The 24,237-nt window shown below is 27.0% G+C and overlaps 1 protein-coding gene across 1 annotated transcript in view; it reads left to right on the forward strand.

Annotated features, from left to right (window-relative positions):
• The window catches only part of GABA-B-R1 (gamma-aminobutyric acid type B receptor subunit 1), a 543,509-nt gene that overhangs the window by 253,398 nt on the left and 265,874 nt on the right, over positions 1-24,237 (forward strand). The gene's annotated exons all lie outside the window — the stretch shown is intronic.

The following is a 24,237-nucleotide window of genomic DNA, read 5'->3' on the forward strand; positions in this document are numbered from 1 at the left end:
ACTCTCAAATTCTATGGAATATTTCTCTACAGCCATTCTCACAAGCAAAAATTAACCCCTCCCCCTATTACTATGACCTTTGAGACATTCAAATATGCTCTCATAGTAAATCTGTTTTGTCTTTTACGAACGTAGCTGAGAACAGGTGTTCCGTTTGCCGTTTGTAATTCATAGGAAATTTTTTTGTGTGCCTTTCGAAAGACTTATTGCGAAGCGTTGTAGTAAATTAAATATTTGCTAATGACAAAAAACAAAACGAAAAATAAAAATGTCTCCCTTGGGCCATGAAGTGTTTGCAATAAATAATTACTACAGAGAAAGTGAAAGATTTTTTTTATTCACACAAAAAAAACAAAACATTTAGGAAAATTTATATTTGACAGAGGAAAAAACATATGTCTGAAGTATTACGTGTTATAATTAAAAATGCAGCAAAACCATATAATAGGGAAGATTTTGCGGCAATGTTTTCTGCACTGAAATCAATAAAATTATCAGAAAATTTTTAATTAAAAATGCAGCAAAACCATATAATAGGGAAGATTTTGCGCCAATGAATTCTGCACTGAAATCAATAAAATTTTCAGAAAATTTTCTATATAAATAAAATTTTGAGAACATTTTCTGTAGAACATTTTCTGTAGAAATAAAATTTTCAGAACATTTTCTATAGAAATAAAATTTTCAGAACATTTTCTATAGAAATAAAAGTTTGAGAAAATTTTTTATAGAAATCAAATTTTTAGAAAATTTTCTATAGAAATAAAATTTTCAGAAAATTTTCCATAGAAATAAAATTTTTAGAAAATTCTCTATAGAAATAAAATTTTCAAAAAATTTCCTTATATAATAAAATATTCAGAAATAAAATTTTCAGAAAATTTTTCTACAGAAATAAAATTTTCAGAAAATTTTTTATAGAAATAAAAATTTTAGAAAATTTTCTATAGAAATAAAATTTTCAGAAATTTTTCTATAGAAATAAAATTTTCAGAAAATTCTCTATAGAAATAAAATTCTCAAAAAATTTCCTTATATAATAAAATATTAAGAAATAAAATTTTCAGAAAATTTTTCTACAGAAATAAAATTTTCAGAAAATTTTTTATAGAAATAAAATTTTCAGAAAATTTTTCTACAGAAATAAAATTTTCAGAAAATTTTTTATAGAAATAAAAATTTTAGAAAATTTTCTATAGAAATAAAATTTTCAGAAAATTTTCTATAGAAATAAAATTTTCAGAAAATTTTCTATAGAAATAAAATTATCAGAACATTTTTTATAGAAATAAAAATTTTAGAAAATTAACTATAGAAATAAAATTTTCAGAAAATTTTACATAGAAATAGCATTTTTAGAAAATTCTCTATAGAAATAAAATTTTCAAAAAATTTCCTTATATAATAAAATATTCAGAAATTTTTCTACAGAAATAAAATTTTCAGAAAATTTTTTATAGAAATAAAAATTTTAGAAAATTTTCTATAGAAATGAAATTTTCAGAAATTTTTCTATAGAAATAAAATTTTCAGAAAATTCTCTATAGAAATAAAATTTTCAGAAAATTTTCTATAGAAATAAAATTTTCAAAAAATTTTCTATAGAAATAATTTTTTCAGAAAATTTTTTATAGAAATAAAAATTTTAGAAAATTTTCTATAGAAATAATTTTTTCAGAAAATTTTTTATAGAAATAATTTTAGAAAATTTTCAGAAAAATGTCCTTATATAATAAAATATTCAGAAATTTTTCTACAGAAATAAAATTTTCAGAAAATTTTCTATTGAAGTAAAATTTTCATAACATTTTCTATAGAAATAACATTTTGAGAAAATTTTTTATAGAAATCAAATTTTTAGCAAGTTCTCTATAGAAATAAAATTTTCAGAGAAATTTCCTTATATAATAAAATATTCAGAAATTTTTCTACAGAAATAAAATTTTCAGAAAATTTTTTATAGAAATAAAAATTTTAGAACATTTTCTATAGAAATAACAATTTCAAAAAAAAAAATTCTATATATATTAAAATATTCAGAAAATTTTCTACAGAAATAAAATTATCAGAAATACGCATGCGAAAATGCTATAAGTACATACTTCACGCCATTAATACTTGAAATTTTTTTTGCTAAAAATAAACCCACAATGTTTTTTTCTCAAAAATGTATGTTAATAATAATCGTTATTTCCATCTCAGGGTTATTATTTTTATGATTAATAAATAATTTCTTAGTTTGGACACAGCCATCGCCATAGCTACAGCTCATTAATATGAAAAAATTATTTTCGTTTGTGTTTTTTTTTTTTTGTATAAAAATAATCCCATGTAGATTACATTGTTGCTATCATTTATTTGTAATTTCCTTCCTCGAAATCGTAACTAATTTGCTGTTGATGTAATTTTAGGATATAATTTACCAACGACAGTGAAATGAATCTTAAAATGAATTTTTTTTTTTTTGATCATACTTTTGTGTGTTTTTTCTCCCTCATTTTTGTGATTTACATTTTTGCCATAGCAGTGTGAAGGCGGATATTTTCTTAAGTATTTTTAATTGTTTTGCCACCCTTGTTGTTTTCTTAAGATTAACGATTACGAATTAAGTACACCCCCCAACACTCACCCACACACCCATGCGTACAGTAATAAACACTGCAAAATTAATTTGGGTTTGTCGTGTGGAAACTAAGTTCGTTAACAAGAAAAGATTTGTGAAATAACTTTAACAAAAAGTTAAAGTGAAGATAAAAAATACGTTAAATAGCTAAAAAGTAAGGAAAACATTGATGTAAAGAGAGAGAGAGAGAGAGAGCGAGAGAGAGCAGTGTTGCTAAATCAAGCTTTGATAAAACTGTCACCAAATAGTCATTTCATTGAGGTCATTAAAAGAGTAGAGAATCAGTTTTTAAGAGACGTGCTCCTTGAATTTCTTTTGTGAAAAAAACAAATTTTCTATTTTAAATTGTTCGAGAAAATTTTCCGTGCCCTTTCTCACTTTTAGAAATTGATAGAATGAATTTGTACTTGCGGCTCTTTTTAGCAAATTTGTGACACTGTTTCAATAATCCAGCTATTCATTTATTTCATTTCATTTTCATTTCATTTATTTATTTATGTCTATGGATTACATAACCCTTACAGACTACGCATAACATTTCATTAAAATTAAAAAGTAAAGTAAATAATAAAAAAATGTAAATACAATAACCTTTAATGTATTAGGGAGTATAGCAAATATTTCAATTTATACTTAGTAAAAGTAAAATCCAAGAACTCATTATAAGTGTTAAAAAGTCTCATTGCCTTAGTTAAAGGCTCATTTGTAGCATAAGAAGTAGAATGTGTATTTATATGAAAAGGGTAATAGTACCGAAGAGAACGAGGTGGCGTATTGAAATTAATAAGATGCAAAAGTTCTGGACAATCAATAGAAGAACTTACAATTCCTTGCAAGAATACCAACGAATCAATCTCTCTACGAGAGCGCAAAGACTGCAACGATATCAATGCACATCTACTCACATACGATGGCATTGGATGTGAAAAATTAAGGGATTTCAAAGCAAATTTGACGAATTTCTTCTGAACACTTTCAATGCGATTAATATGCTTCAAAGCATTAGGGCTCCAAACATATGAACAGTACTCTAACTTAGAACGAACATAAGCACAATACAAGATCTTCTTGGTATACGGGTCAGCAAACTCATCAGCATTCCTTCGAATAAAATATAGACTAGAATACGCTCTAGGAATAATATAATTCAAGTGATCCGAAAAATTCAATTTAGAATCAAAAACAACTCCTAAATCCAATTTTCCATTCACAGATTCTAACAATTGGTTACATATAGTATAATCAGATATAACGACATCCCTACATCTATGAAATACTAATTTCTGGCATTTTTTAAGATTAAGTGGAAGCCCATTAACCAATGTCCAGAAAGACAATCTATCAAGATCCTCCTGCAATTTAATTACATCAACAGAGTTCCTTATGCAACTAAAAATTTTTAAATCATCTGCGTACAGTAGATAATTGGAATGGAGAAAACAATTAGAGACATCATTAATATAAATATTAAAAAGTAACGGCCCAAGGACACTTCCCTGTGGTATTCCAGACTTCAGAACATAAGACTGGGAATAGCAACCTTCACAGTCTACAACACACATTCGGGATGACAAATAAGACCTTAACCAACACAACAATTCATATTGAAAACCAATTTTAGATAATTTATGTAATAGGAGATTATGAGGAACTTTATCAAAAGCCTTAGCAAAATCAGTATATATCACATCAATTTGACGCCCTTTTTCAAAATTCGAAATGCAAAACTGTGTGAAAACCGCCAAATTAGTAACTGTTGACCTACCATGGAAGAATCCATGTTGTGCAGGACTTATGTAAGCCCTAAGCATAAATAACAATTTATCATTAACAATATGTTCTATTAGTTTGGCAACATTAGATAATTTAGATATAGGTCTATAGTTTGTTACATTACTCTTCTGACCCGATTTATACACAGGAACTACAATAGTATACTTCCATTTCTGCAAGAAGAAACCAGACTTCAATGATTTAGAAAAAATAATCTTTAAGGGCAATATTAAAGATCTTGAGCATTTCCTTAGTAGAAACGATGAAAGTCCATCAATATCATTACGAAAAGATATTGAAAGTTTATCAATAGCCGCCAGGACATCATTATCATCAATACAAATCTTAGAAAGATTATCACAAGAAGAAATATCAGTAAAATTAGCTTCATCGAATGTTATCAAATTTTCATGGAAGTTCGACATGAAAAATTTTCTGAAAAGTTCCGCCGATTCATACATCGAATTAGAAGACACGCCGTCGAAGGCAACAGTAGCAGGAATAGATGAAATACCTCTTTTCGACTTTATAAAAGACCAAAACCGTTTTGGATTACTTTTAATAGAATCATTATAACCCAAAATATACTGGTTATATAAAAATTTGTTCAAAAAATTAAATTCTCTACTATAATGGTGATACATTTCCTTATCGCCTTGAGCATTACTAGACTTAAATTTATTATAATATTTATTTCTAAGATTCTTTAACCTTTTCAAACCTCTGGTGTACCAAGGGAGCCTATGCATCCTAGGCTTAGCTCTAGGAACATTGTCCAACAAAATATTATTGACAATACCAAGAAAAGTCTCATAACAGATAGCAACAATATTACTGTCCAATATAGAAACCCAATCCACAGTTTCAAAAATACTGTTTAGCATATGGAAATCACAATTATCAAAATTGTAACCCCTATCACGACTCTCTTGCACAGGTACATATTGATAGAAATCTATCAGCAAATTTAATGCCATGTGATGATTATTAGGTGGAGCAAGTGGAAAAACACATTCCAAAACTGAACTGACCAAATCAGCACTCACAAATATCAAATCCAGCATCTTCAATAATTTATTGAACACACCGTTTATCTGATGCACATCCAGACTGAATAGAGAATCTAAAAAGTAAATTTCATAGTCCTTATTGACATTAGACGGCATATAGTACTCAGAATCATAAGCCTTAGACCAAACCACAGAACCCAAATTAAAATCTCCTACGTAACAGCATCTATCAGAATCTAGCATACAATCAGTAAAATGTAAAAAGTTTTGAACATGGCCTCGATATAAAGTTTCAGAAGAGTTAGGAGGAATGTAAGAAGCACAAATAAATAATCGTCCATTCAATGTATCAACAATAAATGACAATTGATCAAAAATTAAATTCCCATCTTCTAAAGGAACAAGCTTGGAAGTGATATATTTTCTTACCGCTATCAATACACCACCTCCTCTACTACATCCAGTAGTTACACTATCTCTATCTTTTCTATAAACAGTAAACAAGTTAGGATTAAAAAACTCATTATCATAAAATTCACTTGTCAACCAAGTTTCAATTATAACATAAATATCAAAATCACATTGCGATGTGAAACAACTAAATAAAGATGATTTAGTTCTCATTCCGGAGACGTTATGATAATAAATACTTAACGAGTTAGATCTCAGATTACATCCTTTGATGACTTTTTTGCACGAAAATCCTTAAAAGGCCTAACTTTAACATTTGTTGTCCACAGTTGTGGCTTAAACAAATCAGAATAATAGACTGGAGAGATTCCAAGTTTAAAATTGATAAATTTTAAATCATTAATAGACACATCTTTTTTAACCAACTTATAGCAAGACAAATTACTTTTATCTATTTTCAAATATTTAGCTACATATTCAATTATATCATTCTCCGTTACATTCGATTTAAATGCAGACAAGTGTACCCATCTTCTCTTAACTACTACATCAAGCTCACAATTAGTATTATCACCAACAACAACCCCAATATATCTATTACGCCTCTTCGTTACATTCACAGGCAAAGCATCATTTAAAACAGATGGGAGCTTATCAACCTTAGATACAGGAACAACATTTCCAAGTTGCATATTATCTACAGCATAATCTTCAATAGCTTCTCTGTTACAAGGCATTCTCACATTCTCTGTCATAGTCACATCAGCAGCAGCAGCAACAACATCATTGGACCCAACGTTAGAGATAACATAATTCTCTTCCCTTGTTGTAGTCTCAGCAGTCATAGTCACATCAGCAGCAGCAGCAACAACATCATTGGACCCAACATTAGAGATAACATAATTCTCTTCTCTTGTTGTAGTCTCAACAAAACTCAAAGCTTTATCAGCAGCAAGAGTAACTCCATTTAGATTAGGAGATAAACTCAATTCATTACTTACTCTCAGCGAGAGCGGAGGAGAACTATTGGATAACATACTATTACGATCCAAACAGGTTTTCTCAGATAACTGAGCCACTTGAGAAGTATTGTCATCCAAGTTATTATTAATAAACTTAGATAACATGCGTTTCATTTCTTGTAAGTCATAAGACATAAGGCTTATTTTTTTCAACAAATCACTTGACGCATGCAGACAATTGTCACAGTTGTATACTATATTATCAAATTCTGCAAGAGCAGAAATAACTTTATCATTATCAACATTTGCACAAAGTTTATGAAATTTTCTTTTACAAACAAGGCAAACTATTTCACAGTTCATTTGAATAGTTTTAAAGCATTTTGAACACATATAACTATGCGGCTGCATTTTATACACAACTGATCAGAACGAGTGACACTAGCTGACTCACTCACATTCTAGCCACGATTAACACTTATGGTGTTTTCTTTTCTGAAAAAAGTGCTTTGCCTTCATTTTGTCTGTACATAATGCGCATTTTTAAAATATTGCCAGCAACCTAAAAAATGCAATCATTTCAGCGGGCTGAAAAGGGTTGAATGGAGCAAACAGGGCAATCCCAGTACTCTCGTTTGTTGGCAGTGCTACAAATGTCCGCAATTTGCACCTCTGCGTGGCACTATTTTCACAACGGAATTCGAAGCCTTTTCGCACTTTTGTCTGCTTTTTTTAGAAAAGAACCTAAAAAGCCCATTTTCCGAGCAAAATGCAAAAAAAAGGTGCGCATTTTTTACAAGAAAAGAAAACACCATTAGATTATGACAATGGCTCGCCTTTTTGTTTGTGCCTAAAAGTATGCAGCAATTTCAATGGGATTTGTTTTTAGACAAGGCGCTGTCAAAATTTTATTTCAATAGAAAATGTTGTCAAAATTCTATTTCTATAGAACATTTCGTCAAAATTTTATTTCTATAGAAAATTTCTCAAATTTTTATTTTTATAACAAAAAATGTTGTCAAAATTTTATTTCTATAGAAAATTTCTCAAATTTTAGTTTTTATAAAAAATATTGTCAAAATTTTATTTCTATAGAAAAATTTGTAAAAATTTTATTTCTACAGAAAATTTTGGCAAAATTTTATTTCTATAGAAAATTATGTCAACAGTTTATTTCTTTAGAAAGTTATCGCAAAATGTTATTTCTATAGAAAATTTTGTCAAAATTTAATTTCTATAGAAAATTTTGTCAAAATTTTATCAAAATTTTACTTCAATAGAAAACTTTGCCAAAATTTTATTTCTATAGAAAATTATGTCAATATTTTATTTCTATAGAAAATTATGTCAAAATTTTATGTCTATAGAAAAGTTGGTAAAAATTTTTGTGTACATAGAAAATTTTTTCAAAATTTTATTTGTAGAGAAAATGTTGTCAAAATTTTATTTCTATAGAATATTTTGTCAAACTTTTATTTCTAGAGACAATTTTTTCAAAATTTTATTTCTATAGAAAATTTTGTCAAAATTTTATTTCTAGAGAAATTTTTTTCAAAATTTTATTTCTATAGAAAATTTTGTCAAAATTTTATTCCTACAGAAAATATTGCTCAAACTTAATTTCTGTATTTGTCAAAATGTTCATTCTATAGCCAATTTTGTAAAAATTTTATTTCTATAGAAAATATCTGAAATTTTCATAAAAAAATGTCAAAATTTTATTTCTATAGACAATTTCTTAAATTTTTGTTTTTATAAAAAATGTTGTCAACATGTTATTTCTATAGAAAATTTTGTCAAAATTTTATTTCTATAGACAATTTTGTCAAAATTTTACTTCTATAGAAAACTTTGTCAAAATTTTATTTCTATAGAAAATTATGTCAAAAATTTATTTCAATAGAAAATTTTGTCAAAATTTTATTTCTATAGAACATTTTGTCAAAATTTTATTTCTATAGAAAATTTCTCAAATTTTTATTTTTATAAAAAAAAAAATGTTGCCAAAATTTTGTTTCTATAGAAAATTTCTCAAATTTTAGTTTTTATAAAAAATATTGTCAAAATTTTACTTTTATACAAAATTTTGTCAAAATTTTATTTCTAGAGAAATTTTTTTCAAAATTTTATTTTTATAGAAAATTTTGTCAAAATTTTATTCTTGCGGAAAATATTGTTCAAACTTAATGTCTGTGTTTGTCAAAATGTTCATTCTATAGCCAATTTTGTAAAAATTTTATTTCTATAGAAAATATCTCAAATTTTTATTTTTATAAAAAAATATCAAAATTTTATTTCTATAGAAAATATTGTCAAAATTTTATTTCTATAGACAATTTTGTTAAAATTTTACTTCTATAGAAAACTTTTCAAAATTTTATTTCTATAGAAAATTATGTCAAAAATTTATTTCAATAGAAAATTTTGTCAAAATTTTATTTCTATAGAACATTTTGTCAAAATTTTATTTCTATAGAAAATTTCTCAAATTTTTATTTTTATAAAAAAAAAGGTTGTCAAAATTTTGTTTCTAGAGAAAATTTCTCAAATTTTAGTTTTTATAAAAAATATTGTCAAAATTTTACTTTTATAGAAAATTTTGTCAAAATTTTATTTCTAGAGAAATTTTTTTCAAATTTTTATTTCTATAGAAAATTTTATCAACATTTTATTCCTGCGGAAAATATTGTTCAAACTTAATGTCTGTATTTGTCAAAGTGTTCATTCTATAGCCAATTTTGTAAAAATTTTATTTCTATAGAAAATATCTCAAATTTTTATTTTTATAAAAAAAATGTCAAAATTTTATTTCTATAGAAAATTTCTCAAATTTTTATTTTTATAAAAGAATGTTGTCAAAATTTTATTTCTATAGAAAATTTTGTCAAATTTCTATTTTTATGGAAAATTTTGTAAAAATTTTATTTCTATAGTAAATTTTGTCAAAATTTTATTTCTATAGAAAATTATGTCAACAGTTTATTTCTATAGAAAGTTATCGCAAATTGTTATTTCTATAGAAAATTTTGTCAAAATTAAATTTCTATAGAAAATTTTGTCAAAATTTTATCAAAATTTTACTTCAATAGAAAACTTTGCCAAAATTTTATTTCTATAGAAAATTATGTCAATATTTAATTCTATAGAAAATTATGTCAAAATTTTATATCTATAGAAAAGTTTGTAAAAATTTTTGTGTACATAGAAAATTTTTTCAAAATTTTATTTGTAGAGAAAATGTTGTCAAAATTTTATTTCTATAGAATATTTTGTCAAACTTTTATTTCTAGAGACAATTTTTTCAAAATTTTATTTCTAGAGAAATTTTTTTCAAAATTTTATTTCTATAGCAAATTTTGTCAAAATTTTATTCCTACAGAAAATATTGCTCAAACTTAATTTCTGTATTTGTCAAAATGTTCATTCTATAGCCCATTTTGTAAAAATTTTATTTCTATAGAAAATATCTGAAATTTTCATAAAAAAATGTCAAAATTTTATTTCTATAGACAATTTCTTAAATTTTTGTTTTTTAAAAAATGTTGTCAACATGTTATTTCTATAGAAAATTTTGTCAAAATTTTATTTCTATAGACAATTTTGTCAAAATTTTACTTCTATAGAAAACTCTGTCAAAATTTTATTTCTATAGAAAATTATGTCAAAAATTTATTTCAATAGAAAATTTTGTCAAAATTTTATTTCTATAGAACATTTTGTCAAAATTTTATTTCTATAGAAAATTTCTCAAATTTTTATTTTTATAAAAAAAAATGTTGTCAAAATTTTGTTTCTATAGAAAATTTCTCAAATTTTAGTTTTTATAAAAAATATTGTCAAAATTTTACTTTTATAGAAAATTTTGTCAAAATTTTATTTCTAGAGAAATTTTTTTCAAAATTTTATTTCTATAGAAAATTTTGTCAAAATTTTATTCCTGCGGAAAATATTGTTCAAACTTAATGTCTGTATTTGTCAAAAAGTTCATTCTATAGCCAATTTTGTAAAAATTTTATTTCTATAGAAAATATCTCAAATTTTTATTTTTATAAAAAAATGTCAAAATTTTATTTCTATAGAAAATTTTGTCAAAATTTTATTTCTATAGACAATTTTGTTAAAATTTTACTTCTATAGAAAACTTTGTCAAAATTTTATTTCTATAGAAAATTTTGTCAAAAATTTATTTCAATAGAAAATTTTGACAAATTTTTATTTTTATAGAACATTTTGTCAAAATTTTATGTCTATAGAAAATTTCTCAAATTTTTCTTTTTATAAAAAAAATGTTGCCATAATTTGTTTGTATAGAAAATTTCTCAAATTTTAGTTTTTATAAAAAATATTGTCAAAATTTTACTTTTATAGAAAATTTTGTCAAAATTTTATTTCTACAGAAATTTTTTTCAAATTTTTATTTCTATAGAAAATTTTGTCAACATTTTATTCCTGCGGAAAATATTGTTCAAACTTAATGTCTGTATTTGTCAAAGTGTTCATTCTATAGCCAATTTTGTAAAAATTTTATTTCTATAGAAAATATCTCAAATTTTTATTTTTATAAAAAAATGTCAAAATTTTATTTCTATAGAAAATTTCTCAAATTTTTTTTTTGACAACATTCTTTTGTCAAAATTTTATTTCTATAGAAAATTTCTTAAATTTTTGTTTTTAAAAAAATGTTGTCAACATGTTATTTCTATAGAAAATTTTGTCAAATTTCTATTTTTATGGAAAATTTTGTAAAAATTTTATTTCTATAGTAAATTTTGTCAAAATTTTATTTCTATAGAAAATTATGTCAACATTTTATTTTTATCGAAAGTTATCGCAAATGTTATTTCTATAGAAAATTTTGTCAAAATTTTATTTCTATAGAAAATTTTATCAAAATTTTACTTCTATAGAAAACTTTGTCAAAATTTTATTTCTATAGAAAATTTTGTCACAATTTTACTTCTATAGAAAATTATGTCAACATTTTATGTCTGTAGAAAAGTTTGTAAAAATTTTTGTGTCTATAGAAAATTTTGTCAAAATTTTATTTCAATAGAAAATTTTGTTTCTATGGAAAGTTGTGTCCAACATTTTATTTCAATAGAAAATTTTGCCAAATTTTGTTTCTATAGAAAGTTATCGCGAAATTTTATTTCAATAGAAAATTTTGCCAAAATTTTATTTCTATAAAAATTTATGTCAAAAATTTTTGTCTATAAAATTTTTTGTCAAAATTTTATTTCTATAAAAAGATGTTACAAGTTGTTTTTTCCTATAGAAAGTTTTTTAAAATTTTTTGTATATAGAAAATTTGTAAAAATTCTATTTCTGTAGAAAATGTCGTCAATATTTTATTTCTATAGAACATTATGTTAACATTTTATTTCTATAGAAAATTTTTGCTAAATTTTGTCAAAATTTTATTTCTATAGAAAATGTTTGCAAAATTTTATTTCTATAGAAAATTTTGTCAAAATTTTATTTCTATAGAAAATTTTATCAAAATTTTATTTCTATAGAAAATTTTGTCAAAATTTTATTCCTACGGAAAATATTGTTCGAACTTAATTTCTGTATTTGTCAAAATTTTCATTCTATAGCCAATTTTGTAAAAATTTTATTTCTATAGAAAATATCTCAAATTTTTATTTTTGTAAAAAAAATGTCAAAATTTTATTTCTATAGAAAATTTCTCAAATTTATATTTTTATAAAACAATGTTGTCAAAATTTTATTTCTATAGAAAATTTCTTAAATTTTTGTTTTTATAAAAAATATTGTCCACATGTTATTTCTATAGAAAATTTTGTCAAATTTTTATTTTTATGGAAAATTTTGTAAAAATTTTATTTCTATAGTAAATTTTGTCAAAATTTTATTTGTATAGAAAATTATGTCAACATTTTATTTCTATAGAAAGTTATCGCAAATGTTATTTCTATAGAAAATTTTGTCAAAATTTTATTTCTATAGAAAATTTTATCAAAATTTTACTTCTATAGAAAATTATGCCAACATTTTATGTTTACAGAAAAGTTTGTAAAAATTTTTGTGTATATAGAAAATGTTTTCAAAATTTTATTTCTATAGAAAATGTTGTCAAAATTTTATTTCTATAGAAATTTTTTTCAAAATTTTATTTCTAGAGATTGTTTTTTTTTCAAAATTTTATTTCTATAAAAAATTTTGTCAAAATTTTATTTCTACAGAAAATATTGTTCAAACTTATTTTCTGTATTTGTCAAAATGTTCACTCTATAGCCAATTTTGTAAAAATTTTATTTCTATAGAAAATATCTCAAATTTTTATTTTTATAAAAGAATGTCAAAATTTTATTTCTATGGAAAATTTCTTAAATTTTTATTTTTATAAAAAATGTTGTCAACATTATATTTCTATAGAAAATTTATCAAATTTTTATTTTTAAGGAAAATTTTGTAAAAATTTTATTTCTATAGAAAATTTTGTCACAATTTTATTTCTATAGAAAATTATGTCAACATTTTATGTCTGTAGAAAAGTTTGTAAAAATTTTTGTGTCTATAGAAAATTTTGTCAAAATTTTATTTCAATAGAAAATTTTGTTTCTATGGAAAGTTGTGTCCAAAATTTTATTTCAATAGAAAATTTTGCCAAAATTTTATTTCTATAAAAATTTATGTCAAAAATTTTTGTCTATAAAATTTTTTGTCAAAATTTTATTTCTATAAAAATATGGTACAAGTTTTTTTTTCCTATAGAAAGTTTTTTAAAATTTTTTGTATATAGAAAATTTGTAAAAATTCTATTTCTGTAGAAAATGGCGTCAATATTTTATTTCTATAGAACATTATGTTAACATTTTATTTCTATAGAAAATTTTTGCTAAATTTTGTCAAAATTTTATTTCTATAGAAAATTTTTGCAAAATTTTATTTCTATAGAAAATTTTGTCATTTTTCAACAATTTATTAGCCCCTATTTGGTTGCGAATGACACTCTTTGTGCCACTTTTTGGTAATTATCTGCCTTTGTCTTATTTATGTCGGTATCTAAACCGATCATCTTTTGATCCTTATAATATTTCGTGTTAATTTAATTCCCCCTATTATTTTGATCAGTTTAGCCAACATAAATCACAAAAATTTGTTCTAAACTTTCCATAAGTTTGAGTACCTTCAAAGTCTTCCAGCATTTGTATTAATGACTGAAAACTGTGTGTATTTTTCGAAACTTTTCTAATCTCCACAAGGAATATATTAAAAATGTTATATCCTCTACAAAAACCTCTAAACATCATAAGACCCGGAGACGAAGACATGTCGGCAAATCGAGAACTGAAATTAAATTAAAAGAAATAACTGAAGAAATTCACCATAACTCTAATACATAAATTAAGACAAGTAAAAAATGTATTTTAGTTAAAAAGAAATGACCATTTTCAGAAGGATATGGGACATTGCATGATAAGAAGGGAAGGGTTTAAAATTTGCTATAGAAATAAAATTTTGACAAAAATTTTATATAGAAATAAAATTTTCACATAATTTTCTATAGAAATAAAATTTTGAGAAAAATTTTATATAGAATCAAAGTTTGCGATAACTTTCTATAGAAGTAAAATTTTTACAAATGTTTCTATGGAAACAAAATGTTGACAAATTTTTTTTAGGAAAAAAAATGTTGACCAAATTTTCAATAGAAATAAACTCGTGACACAATGTTCTACAGAAATAAAATTTTGGCAAAATTTTCTATAGGAATAACATTTTGACAGAATAGAAATAAAATTTTGACAATATTTTTTTATGGAAATACATAAAAATTTTACAAAATTTTATATCGGAGTAAAATTTTGGAAAAAATTTAACGGTGGTACGAATTTTTGTTTAATTTTGGAAAAATATTGGTCCAGAATAAAAATTCATTTTGATAACGCTGCTTTAAAGATTAAATGTCTCCAAATCTTGTAACTCTCAATGTTTATCGAACCATTTATCTAGTAATTGATCGAGATAGTAGGGACTCTCATATAACGAGAGTCATGGTATTTTTATACCTTCCATCATAGGATGGGGGTATATTAACTTTGTCATTCCGTTTGTAACACATCGAAATATTGCTCTAAGACCACATAAAGTATATATATTCTGGGTCGTGGTGAAATTCTGAGTCGATCTAAGCATGTCCGTCCGTCCGTCCGTCCGTCTGTTGAAATCACGCTAACTTCCGAACGAAACAAGCTATCGACTTGAAACTTGGCACAAGTAGTTGTTATCGATGTAGGTCGGATGGTATTGAAAATGGGACATATCGGTCCACTTTTACGTACAGCCCCCATATAAAGGGACCCTCAGATTTGGCTTGTGGAGCCTCTAACAGAAGCATATTTCATCCGATCCGGCTGAAATTTGGTATATGGTGTTGGTATATGGTCTCTAACAATCATGCAAAAATTGGTCCATATCGGTCCTTAATTATATATAGCCCCCATATAAACCGATCCCCAGATTTGGCTTGTGGACAGGGCTGTGGAGTCGGAGTCTTGGAGTCGGAGTCTGAAGATTTGGCTGGAGTCGGAGTCGGAGTCGGAGTCGTAAAAATTTTGCTCGACTCCGACTCCGGCTAAACCAAATTTTTTAAAACACTTCACATTTTTGTAACTAAAAAAGTTTTTACGCAAATTAGTTTCCAATGCGTTATGCATTCGATCAATGTACACCACGATTGGAAATAAAAATCAACTTCCAATTACGGCTATCATTTTATGTTTCCTAGAATGTTAGACTAGCAAATGGGCTGGATCGATCCATTTTAATCCCCATATCAATTTATTTGAAATAATTCGAACAATAATTCTAATTTATTGTTTTTAATTTTATTTTAAGGCTATATACCTACACACATATGACAGAAAAAATTGTAAAGCTGTTTTTTATAGAAAATTTTGTCACTATTGTATTTATATGGAATGTTTTGTCAAAATTTAATTTCTATAAAAAAATTATTAGAAATATTATTACTATAGAAATTTTTTTTTCCTATAGAAAATTAAGTCAACATTTATTTCTATAGAAAATAAAAAATAAAACAAGTATATACAGCAGTATGTTCTTCCGGGCCAAATCATAAATACCCACCACCATGAATCAAATATACTAATTTCCTTAGAAAATTTCATGGGGGTTTGATGACAGATCAGTTTAACCAGTTCGCATCCCGAAAATAAATGCAAAGATTTTACCTATCAGATTCCGGATTTATAAGAACTATTTTTGTTTGAGTTTTAAAGGAATCATAAACATATCCTGTAAATGTGCAAGAAAATTAAGAAAAAATACCTTGATTTGAAATCTAAAATCTATAGTACACCAACTGTTTTATGATTACGAGAAGTAATATCTGGCAAATTTACATTTATGGTAAATGCACCTTCTGTACCCTCAATATCTGAAATCGGTCTATATGGAGGCCTTACCAGCGTTGCAACAACGAATTTTTATTTTGGACCAAATTTTTCCAAAATTCGTACCAGGGGACCAGTTTTCTAATTTAAATTAAAATAATTTAAAAGTTACAATTTTTCTAAAATTTCTCTTCGAAAGAAATTTTTTTCAAAATTTTATTTCTATATAAAATGTTGACCTCATTCTATTTCTATCGAAAATTTAGTCCATGTTTTATTTCTATCGAAAATTTGGTCCAAATTTTATTTCAATAGATTTCATTTTAGCCAAAATTTCAATTTAGCCAAAATTTAATTTCTATAGAAAATGTAGCCAAAGTTTAATTCTATTGAAACTTTAGCCAAAATTTAATTTCTGTAAAAAATTTAGCCAAAATTGTATTTCTATTACATATTTAGCAGAAATTTGTACAAAATTTTTGCATAATATTGTATCCCAAAATTTTTTAAGAAGCTTATTTCTATATTTTATTTCTATGAAAAATTTGTTAAAATTTTATTTCTATGAAAATTTTGTTAAAATTTTATTTCTATAGAAATTTTTGTCCAAATGTTATTTCTGCAGAAAAATTCCATTTGGTCTGACCATCGGACCAACTTCAATAATTTTTTGGGTCTATTTTGGTCAATCGGACTAATGGGGCTACGCCAAAAACATGGAAGGATACGTACAGTATTCAGCACATCTATTGTAGTTCTAGAATATAGACCCCAAAACGGAGGACCGGTTTATAAGGGGACTATATCAAAAACTGGACCGATACACAATATATTCGGCACACCTCTTAATGGTCCTAGAATACCTCCAGATTTCAAATTTCAGGCAAATTGGATAAAAACTACGGATTGTAGAAGTCCAAGAAGTAAACTCGTAACATCGGTCTAAAAGGGGGCTATATCAAAACTTCGTCCGATAGTGACCATCTTCGGCACGCCTTGTAATGGTCCTATAATACCTCTAGATTTCCAACTTCAGACAAATTGGATTAAAACTACGGATTCTAGAAGCTCAAGAAATAAAATCGGGAGTTCTGTCTATATGGGAGCTATATTAAAACATGGTCCGATAATCACTATTTTCAGCACTCCTCCTTAAAGCCCTAGAATACCTCTAGGTTTCCAATTTCTGGCAAATTGGATAAAAACTACGGTTTTTATAAGCCCAAGACCCCAAATCGGGCGATCGGTTGATATGGGAGCTATATCAAAACCTGGACCGATCTAGCTCATCTTCGACATGACAAACTTATTATACCCCTGTCACCATTCTATGGTGGTGGGTATAAAAATATTTTTATGTAGAAAATTTTGTCAAAAATTTATTTCTATAGAAAATTTAGCCAAAATTTTGCTTCTATAGAAAATTGTGCAAAATTTTATTTACACAAAAAATTTTCCAAAATTTCTATTAATAATTTTTTCAAATTTTTTTCCATAGAAAATTGTGCCAAAATTTTGTTACTATAGATTTTTTTATACAAAATTTATACAACATTTTATGTCGATAGAAAATTTAGTCAACATTTTATTTTTATAGAAAATGTAGTCTAAATTTTCTTTCTATAGAAAATTTTGCAGCATTTTATTTCTTTAGAAAATTTTGCAAAATTTTATTTACTACACAAAAAATTTTCCAAAAATTTCTATTGATATTTTTTTCAAAATTTTATTTCTATAGAAAATTTTGTCAAAATTTGTTTACTATAGTCTTTTTATAGAAAATTTGTAAAAATTTATTTATATAGAAAATTTTCTCAAACATTTATTTATATAGAGAATTTAGTTCAAATTTTGTTTCTATAGAAAATTTTGCAAACTTTTATTTACTACACAAAAATTTTTCCAAAATTTCTATTTATATTTTTTTTTCAAAATTTTATTTCTATAAAACAATTTGTCAAAATTTTATTTATGTAGCAAATTTTCTCAAATTTTTTTCTTACTGATACTCACTGCTAAGTCGAAAACTGGTAAAAGTGACTCAAATTTTGCTATATAAAAAATTATGAATGTTTCCCAAATATTGCACGAGATTTTGTAGAAGTCTGATTTCAGATTTTATCAAAATGTTGATCTAAATACAAAGTTGTGCAGAGTATGTTACAATCGGCCCGCCCGACTTTAGACTTTCTTTGCATTTTTATATTTTACTATAATTGTGTTACGTCCCATAACGTTAGATTTAAATTTTAGGTACAGAGATTTTCTAGAAGTATATACAATTTTGTCTAAATCGATTCAGATTCAAATTCATGCATATGGGAATATAACCCTTTATAATAATTTTCGTCCACAAATACATATACTGTCGGTATCTTCTCATATTATGATGGGTATTTATATCATTATTTTATTTATTAAACATTGCCCTAAATTTGAAATAAAGAGTTTAATTGGTATAAATGCGAAATTAAGACCTTTCTTGCACACATAAATAAATACGATACTTTATATCGATCCATATATGTACCCCATATAAATCCCCTCAATAGAACTACAAATTAGTGGTACTAAAATGAGATTTAGTTATATTACCCGGAGTCGACTCCGGAGTCGGAGTCGGAGTCGAGCTGATGAAAAATGCTGGAGTCGGAGTCGGAGTCGAGCAAAATTGGCTCGACTCCACAGCCCTGCTTGTGGAGCCTAAAAGGGAGGTAAATTTCATCCGATCCGGCTGGTTTGGTACATGGTGTTGGTATATGGTCTCTAACAACCATGCAAAAATTGGTCCACATCGGTCCATAATTATATATAGCCCCCATATAAACCGATCCCCAGATTTGGTTTGCGGAGCCTCAAAGATAAGAAAATTTCATCCGATCCGGCTGAAATTTGGTACATGATGTTGGTATATGGTCTCTAACAACCATGCAAAAATTGGTCCATATCGGTCCTAAATTATATATAGCCCCCATATAAACCGATCCCCAGATTTGGCTTGTGGAGCCTCTAAGAGAAGCATATTTCATCCAATCCGGTTGTAATTTGGAACATGGTGTTAGTATATGATCTTTAACAACCGTGCCAGAATTGGTCCATATCGGTCCATAATTATATATAGCCCCCATATAAAACGTTCTCCAGATTTGACCTCCGGAGCCTAAAAGGGAGGTAAATTTCATCCGATCCGGCTGAAATTTGGTACATGATGTTGGTATATGGTCTCTAACAACCATGCAAAAATTGGTCCACATCGGTCCATAATTATATATAGACCCCATATAAACCGATCTCCAGATTTGGCTTGCGAAGCCTCAAAAAGAAGCAAATTTCATCCGATCCGCCTGAAATTTAGTACATGATATTGGTATATGGTCTCTAACAACCATGCAAAAATTGGTCCACATCGGTTCATAATTATATATAGCCCCCATATAAACCGATCCCCAGATTTGGCTTGCGAAGTCTCCAAGAGAAGCAAATTTCATCCAATCCGGTTGTAATTTGGAACATGGTGTTAGTATATGATCTTTAACAACCGTGCCAGAATTGGTCCATATCGGTCCATAATTATATATAGCCCCCATATAAAACGTTCTCCAGATTTGACCTCCGGAGCCTCTTGGAGGAGCAAAATTCATCCGATCCGATTCAAACTAGGAACGTGGTGTTAGTATATGGTCGCTAACAACCATACCAAAATGGTTGCCACTAGAGCCAAAAATAATCTACCAAAATTTTATTTGTATAGAAAATTTTGTCAAAAATTTTATTTCTATAGAAAATTTTGTCAAAATTTTATTTCTAGAGAAAATTTTGTTAACATTTTGTTCGGTTCATCATAAAATTTTCATCATTGTCAAAATTTTATTTCTATAGAAAATTTTGTCATAATTTTATTTCTATAGAAAATTTTGTTCAAATTTTATTCGGTTCATAATCATGGTTGCCACTCGAGCCAAAAATAATCTACCAAGATTTTATTTCTATAGAATATTTTGTCAAAAGTTTATTTCTATAGAAAATTTTGTTAAAATTTTAGTTCTGTAGAAATGTTTGTCAACATTTTCTTTCCATAGAAAAAATAAAATTTTATTTCTGTAGAAAATTTTGTCAAAATTTTATGTCTACTTTGTCAAACTGAATTATATACGTATAGGATCGATCTTTTTTGATTTAATATATACCACGTATGGACTTACATACAATTCAGAAGATGGTGTTAGGAGGTTTTAAGATACCTTTCCATCGGCAAGCGTTACTGCAACTTAAGTAATTCGATTGTGGATGGCAGTGTTTAGAAGAAGTTTCTACGCAATCCATGATGGAGGGTACATAAGCTTCGGCCTGGCCGAACTTACGGCCGTATATACTTGTTTGTATATTCACCTCATTAATTAGATTTATCTCTCCGCCAACAAATGTATCTCAGAGAGTGGATTTTAGTGCTCTGAGAAGATATTCTTTCTATGATTTAAGACTCTTTAGACATGATGAAAGGAAAGACATGGTGCTTGTTGTTGGAATTTAGCTTATTTTGTGTGGTGATTTTCGGATTTTTTATTTTTTATTCTCTAGATTGTTTAAGTTAGTAGAAAATTCATTTATTTATTATTAACTTTTGTTTGAAATTTTTATAAAAAAAAATATTATATTTTGAGGTCGTAATTTCCATGTAATGCCCCATATTCCTACACAGGTGTTGTCATGGGTTGGATGACAGATAAGAAATCTCAATATCTCTGCCACAAAACTTGGAAAACAAAACACTCAACACCATCAACATTTTTTGCTTTTCCAGCTGAAAAAGCAAACCGTCCAACCAAAGATGAGGGTAAACGCAAATTTAGTAGATATTTTATTTTATTTTGCTTCAGTCTGGAAATCTTTTCTCTGTCATCGTCAAGGCCACCATTACCCCCACCACCCCTCTTCACCTTAGAGAAGGAAATAAATGCTGACAGACTTTGGTACTACATTGAGCAATTGTCCAATTATTCTTTAGCTATTTGGAGTTTTTTTTTTTTTTTAAAGAGGCGTAAAATAGAACGAAAGAAAGAATCTGTGCATGGCAAATTGTCATAAATTAAAAATAAAATTTGCATAAAAGTAGAATCAACTTTAAGACACAAGGTCGCCATGACATTTCACAAGGCATTGAAGTGTTATGTCTTCTACGAATGAATGGTCAAAATGACCACAATTTCAAGGGAATCGTAATAGATTACAAATTGCCATGTTTTGTTGGTCATAAGGAAGGGAGGGCGGTGGAGAGAGCGAGATATCCAATTATTTTTCGTATCTGTATTTTTTTTTTTATTTTTCTAATTTTCAACTGTGACTCAGTGCTAATAAATTGAAGGTAACTTGAAGAATTTTAATTATCACAAGAGAAAGTTAAGAGCAAATTTAAATAAACTAACTGGTCCGGTCATGAAATGATTTCATTCATGGATTTGATTGCTTTTTTTTCATAATTAAAAATATGAGACTAATTGAGAGACGTCTCAGTCTCTCTCCAAAAAAAAAAAAAAATCCCTCGCTAAGCAAGAACACAAAATCAATGTTTGAAATGTCAAAGAACATTCTCTCCCCCATGTTTACCATAAATTGAAAATACATTATTAGAAAATTAATTGGGAGTATGATAATATTATTAGTCATAATATATATATATATATTTTTTTAAATATTGATTTGCAAATTGATTTTAAATATTGACAATGCACAAAGTTAAATGTCCTTACCTTTGTTTGGCACACAAATACAATTTTCTCTCTGCTCATCTCTGAATTAGAATCTCTTTCAATTTAACTATGATCTTCTATCAACAAATAAAACTGTTTGAGATCTGGGGATTTTCCTACAATCTCTCCTGGATCTCATTTCCTTAGTTCAAATTACAGGAGAACTTTATTTGAGAGAACTTCTCTTTCTACAATTCTCTTAGAAGCTTAGTTGTATATTTGGGATAAAAAGAGATTTTTCTAAAGTAATGTTTGGTCTTAAGAGCTCAAGGTTAGGTTAGGTTAGGTTATGTGGCAGCCCGATGTATCAGGCTCACTTAGACTATTCAATCCATTGTGATACCACAGTGGTGAACTTCTCTCTTATCACTGAGTGCTGCCCGATTCCATGTTAAGCTCAATGACAAGGGACCTTCTTTTTTAGCAGGAATCGAACCCAAGACCTTGTGTATGCAAGGCGGGCATGCTAACCATTGCACCACAGCTCAAAGTCGAAATTTTTATTCGACTGTATTGAAATTTGTAATCTGGAGGTATTTGATGGTCCATTTAGGCCAATGTCCCCTATTAAAATAAACCGTTTAGATCAATAATCTTCCACTTAATAAAACAAGAGAACATAGGTCTCAAATCATCTGAAAGGCGATGAATGCATACGCTTTTTTAAGCGCTCAAACAAGAGATATATAATTAAGAAAAAAAACATGATTGTGTCTAATAAATTTTCTTCTATTTTTTGAAATTTTTTTATTATTTTTGTGAAATGCGCTTGAGATCTGCGTTAGTAATACGGTTTAGTTGAAATTTACTAAAATTAACCTAAATTTCGTAAAACTAACCAAAATTCTCCTTCCTCGGGGTTCACTGTTTTTTTGAGTGCAGTCGGTATGATAAAGTTGAGCCGCCTTTCTACTTTACTTGCTTATTTGTTTTTGCCTTTTTTCTTTGGTTCTTTACAACAATAGCAATATAATGACCTTTAAGTAAGAAATTATTTCAAAATTGAACCTCCCCATATTCATAAAATAAAATCACTTTAAGCCTCGCATAAAATTTCCCATTCAATTGCAAAGATATTGCTGTCACTTCTCAACACATTTGTAGCATAAAATAAAAAGTTTTATGGTCATAAATTTTCCAAAGAGAACCACAAAAAACAGCCACGAAAAAAAACAACTTTTAGTTTTGAATGTCATCCAATGTTAGGAGCCATGTAATTAATGGTATTAAAACACCAAACTTGTCAGCAAGAATACCAAAAATAAAATCTAACTGTGTTAGTGAGAGTAAATGGAAATGAGTGCTGGTGGTTAAGGTGGATAAAAGTGCGTGAATAGTAGAACACATACAAACATCTCTTAGTTTTTCTCTATATCCCTCTCTCTCTCTCTTTTGAAGTGGGCCAAAAACTAAAAGTTAAGCCAATAAATTATCACTTTCCTCTCACCCCTTTTGGAGACAAGAGCATTATTACATTTATATGTAAGTAGAGCTGTGTGTGTTTGTGTGCATTTGTTCTGATGTGTAATAATGAAAGTGAAATTTAACATGAGCCCTACTTTCATCTTTCCGATGCGTGTTAGAGCCATTTGGCGTATATGTGTGAGTGCGTGGGTCTTTGCTTGTATGATTGAATACCTTTGCGTGCTTGAGGGTTTTGTCGGTGTTTGTTAAAATATTTAAATGGCATTTGAACCTGAGTGCTAAAGCTGTCGTATCTCTTGTCGAATTTAAATTTCCCGTAATAGGGGCAAATGGATTAAATAATTAATTATCTTTAATTTCATGGTATTTTGTAAGGAGACCCATGCAATACACGCAATCACACATCTTTGCTGTACACTCAGTAGCCCAGCAATAGAAATAGAACTTGAAATTGAAATTGAATTTAACACAATTTGGTTTTTTGATTCACTTTCGTAGTTATTTATAGGAATTTCATTGATTTCGGTAAAATTATGAGTAACTGGAGCCTTACACCCTGAAGGTTCTCTACACTCGGATGAAATTTTATATATTGAACTGAAATAAGAGTCCTCCTTAAATAGAAATTTTGACGACCCTTTATCCATATAAAACTTGAATCTAAAATTTTTATACCCCAATATCCAAACTTTTTTTTTCAGTTTTTGCACTATAGAATCCTAAGCATAGCGGGGGGATTTAAACAATTCCCCTTAATTGATTTAATCGAATACTATTTTTATACCCTCCATCATAGGATGGGGGTATATTAACTTTGTCATTCCGTTTGTAACACATCGAAATATTGCTCTAAGACCCCATAAAGTATATATATTCTGGGTCGTGGTGAAATTCTGAGTCGAT

This window comes from Haematobia irritans, chromosome 2 (assembly GCF_050003625.1).
Source record: "Haematobia irritans isolate KBUSLIRL chromosome 2, ASM5000362v1, whole genome shotgun sequence".
Classification (NCBI taxonomy): domain Eukaryota; kingdom Metazoa; phylum Arthropoda; class Insecta; order Diptera; family Muscidae; genus Haematobia; species Haematobia irritans.